Genomic DNA, 4,661 nt, shown 5'->3' with positions numbered 1-4,661 from the left:
ACACACTTAAATCAGGGTAAAATATTTTGGTAAATAAAATTAAAATATAGTAGATATTTGGTTTTTAGTATAGGATTTTTTTTCTAGTTCCAAAATGGCAAACCCTCCCCCACAACTCCCAAAAGGAGTACTACTGGGGCAAGGGGAGAGATGTCCGGTGGCAAAGGTCAGCGGTTAGGTGCAAGACTTCTGGTTGGTGACCAGGGGGCAGGATTCCTGTCAAAGGGTGGGGCTACTCTTGTGGCCCTTCATAGCTCACCAAAACTGGTTAAGCAGCCTCCAGCTTAAATAATTGTCCACCCCCCTTGCTTTACACAGTCTTACATGTACCATTTTGCATGTGCTTGCTACAGACACAAATACCTATGATCTTTGCTAGAGGACAGAACTGATTTTTTTCAGGTATAATTGATCACACTTGTATAAAACCTAAACCCACAGAGCTAAATGTACAGAATGACTTATCTCTACCTCATTGCTACCTACCCATGACCCAGCCAGAAGTCCTTGTTGCCCGGAAAAGGAATCTGACAGACTTCAGAAATGTTATCTTGGTGCTAATAGGTAAAAATATTGCACAACTGGCACATAAAAATGCCTTTTAAGAGAGGGTGTGTTTTTCAACAAGATTGGTTGATTAAAAATAGCGATGCCCAAAGGGCCTTTATTGAAATGATCCCTACCCATATTCACATGGCACAGGATGCCGTAGTATATGGGCCAGGTTTCTGGAAATAAAGAACCCCAGAATCAAGTCATGAGAGCTGCACAAATGCAAGAACTGATCATGAAGATCATCACAGGCTAGAGTAATGGCAGACTAGGTTAGGGATTACTTAGGGAATCCATATGCTAGCGTGGTCGATTATGAACATCTCGTGGCAATTTTTAAAGCCATAGACCCAAGAGGCCTCTTGACATACATGAAGTGTTAAAAGCATGTTATAGAAACAAGTATCGTGCCTTATATGTTTTTTATGTCAGCTGCTGAATTTTGCTTTTGCAGAGGACTTAGAAAAATTTAAACACCAACAGCTTGAGAAATACGCATGGATTGCAACTGGACTGCTTTTGTCCAGACTTGAAACCAGATGCTTGACAAGATGGTGAGTGAGGTGTTGTTAACTGGATAGACAGCACATATGATCTAGCTTGGAAGGGATTTGGTGTTGAAGCAGTCCCAGTCTATGACAATAAAACCTATGCCTTTTTTCCATGTTTCACACAAAATAGTGTAGTGCCTCGTGATGGAGAGAGGCTGCCTGATGAGCACTGACATAAACTGAAAAAGAGAGAGAGAGAGATACCACCTTCTTCTCTGACATGCTCTTTGAAGGTATTTGAGACAGTTTCAGGGGCTGTTATCTGCAGTTCTTTCATTTGTTAGTGTACAGCCACAACTCAGAACCTGTTTTCAGCTACACTGTTGTATACAAGCTGGTGTGAATATAGGTTTGAATTCACTGGAATAAAGTAATTATTAGGGTCTTATATATTTTGCTAAAAATTATAAGACAAGTGGAAGGGGTATCTGCCAATTGCCATTCTGGGCTTTTAAAAGTTTGATGGCACCATATAAAAACCCTTTTCAGTGAAGCCCAAAGTGAAAGCTCATATAAACCATATTTAAAAAACAAATTCTGTACTCTTATCTTAACAAAATTGCCCCATTTTCATAGCTGTTTAGTTTAATAATTTAGGTGGTAGCTTTATGACAGGGCATTTTCCCCATCACTGGAACATAGAGCTATTATGAAGATGTATTAAAAAACCCTCTTTTCGGCTTAAAGTTCAAAATAACTAAGAAAATCAATGTAAGAGTTTTTTCAAGGGCCACAATGCTGGGAAGATGTCCTGGCGTGTCTGAAATTCAGTGCAGATCCTTGATTAGACTGAAAGGATTTTACATCATATTTCCAGTTGCGTCATTCTAGCCTTCCTTCAACATTATTGTACCAGGACTTCCAGTTAAGGTACAACTCGGGTGACTGACATCTTTATCTTAAATCTGACATCTACCAAGGACACTGCATTATTTGATAGTTCTGTTAAACTCAAAGCAGCTACCCGGTTTTACACCATCTGAGAATCGGCCCTTTCATCTGCCTCTCTTCTCCACGGAAAGCATCACGTTCTTGTGACATGCTACAATAAAACATCCATCTCTTAGTGTTTGCTCCACAAACTGGCTCTATTCATTTGATGAATATTTGATGATTTTCTTTTTAATTTCTACAGAATGTTTATCAGAGCTGCTCTTGTTCAATCACATTTCAAGAACACATATTTCCACACTATTAGTCGTTTTGGAACAAACTTTGTAACTATTATAACAATATTTAGATTTCCTCTAAAGCTGAACTCCTGGCTATGGTTTGTTGGTTACTTTTCGCAGTGCGCTGCCTTTACCAGTACTAGTTTTCTGAGAAGCTGTACTCCAGCTGATGTAGAGCTGGATTTTATGAAGTGCTGAGAAATGTGGGATGCTTTTGAGGTCGGTAGGAACAGAGGTCATTTAGCCTCTTGTGGGAGAGTCTCAGGATCCAGGCTGTATCCACTTTGATTCCACATTAAGGGTCTTCACTTAGGCCAGGTACAGACATTACACTTTTACCAGTATAAGCGATCAGAACTGGTCTGTAGCCATAACAGAACGGAAATTTGGCACACAAAACTGGTCTACACCCATAACAGAACAGAAGTTCGGCACACATCTCTCTCTCTCGGTACCATATCCAAACAGGATGTTGGTAACCACGGTCTTCCGCAGATCTCTGCTCCTTGAGGCATACAGAATGTCCAGTGTCGATACATTCATCCATGTAGATCGACTCTTGACATAAGTCCACCTCTACTTCCATGAGCTCTCCTTCCTTCGATCTTTCCAGTTACAACCAGACTTTCAATCTCCTCTTGCCTCATAATGCATCCGAGAAACTCCAGCTGTCTCCTTCTGATGTTAATTAGCAGCTACCTCCTGCATCCTGCACTTAACAAAATATCTTCATTTGACGTGTGACTTGTCCAACGTACCTTACCTTAAGAACCACATCTCAGTTGCTTCAATTCTCTTTTCCAATATTGCCCAGCATTCTGATGCATACATAAGGACTAGTATAACACGGCAATCCAAAACTCTTAACTTTGTCCCCATAGCAAATTTCTTATTTGTCTGTATCTTTTTCATTTTCGGTGCACACAGACTGGATGAAAAATGGTGGAACCCAGTGTGAGATCCCACCCCCCTCCACACCACCACAGGACAAATGTGGATTCGGTTCACTGCCAACCTAAGTGATGCTGTTTGCAGAAAACCACATCGCTTAGATTGATTCCACCTCAGGCTTTTTGAATGTCTGTATCAGAAGTGGCAGAGTGAAGCAGCCCCAATTAGAAGACAATAAATAAAGTACTTTACTCTGCACCAGATGAACATGAGAAACAGCAAAAAGCAACAGAAGGTTTATGCACAAATGCTGCCTCATTTTCCTTCTCTAATGCTCACAATTAAACCTGATAGAGTTTTCATTGGCCTCAAATTATTGTAGAACATAGGTCAAATTCTCTAGGAGTTTTAGCTGCAAAACATTGAGGATGCATTCACAAAACAAGGCCATGAATAGTGCTGGTAACCCCTTTTACCTACTGTCCCAAGGGTTAGCACATTCACCCAGTCTGTGGGAAACCCCAAAATAAACTCTCTCTCAAAGGGATGTAAACCCTATATTTTCCACCTCCCCGGAGACTTCCCTACCTCCCAGGCTTTATGGTATATTGGGTTGAGGTTCCCTGCACTTCTGCTGTTGAAGTTGCTCTACTTTATATAAAATACATGTTTGCTGATCTCACAGGCAGAGGGAGAAAATATTATCTGGGAGGGCTGAGTGCACACACACCCCACCCAGCAGGTAAGTTTTTGGAGGAAAGGGGCACGGGAGAGGGAAGAGGGGTGGGGGAGATCAAGGCCCCCACAGGGAGGGAGGGAGTGGGTCAGGGACTGGAGTGAATGGGGCCCCAAGGCTGCGGTGGGTCATGGGATGAGTAGAGCCCAGGCAGTTTGTCCAGGAGTGTTAGGGGGGAGGGCTTCTGCTGCTGTGTGCACCCTGGGGGAGGTATGGGGGGCACATGCCACCTACATTTGTGTGCAGGGCAGAGGTGGGCTCTCTGTTGGGCTCTGCGCCCCACTGCTGCTGCCTCTGGAGCCACACATGATGCCATGTGCCTTCCTCCACTGGGCAGGCAGAGGAAGAAGTGCAGTCAGTGTGCAGAAGGCACGTGGCATCACGTGCAGCTCCCGAGGCAGCGGCAGTGGGGTGCGATGTCCAGCATGGAGCGGCAGCTGCCTCCATCCTATGTACAGATCTAGGGGGAACATGCCTCCTGTGCCTCCCCGGGGTACGCAGAACAGTGGGAGACCCCTGCCACCTGGGCTTCGACCATCCCATGACCCACCCTGGACCCCCCCCAACCATCCCATGCCCCATTCACCCAGCCCCTGTCCCTGGCTCTACCTCCCTCCCTCCCTCACTGAGGACCTTGATCTGTTTCCCTTCCTCCCATGCCCCTTCACAGATTTCATAGACATTAGGGCTGGAAGGGACCTCGGGAGATCATCGAGTCCAGCCCCCTGCCCAAAGGGCAGGAAGTCAGCTGGGGTCATA

This window comes from Crocodylus porosus, unplaced genomic scaffold (genome assembly GCF_001723895.1).
Source record: "Crocodylus porosus isolate Cpor-Errol unplaced genomic scaffold, CroPor_comp1, whole genome shotgun sequence".
In the NCBI taxonomy this organism is placed as follows: Eukaryota; Metazoa; Chordata; order Crocodylia; family Crocodylidae; genus Crocodylus; species Crocodylus porosus.
The sequence above is the reverse complement of the archived record's forward strand: the minus strand, read 5'-3'. Positions refer to the sequence as shown.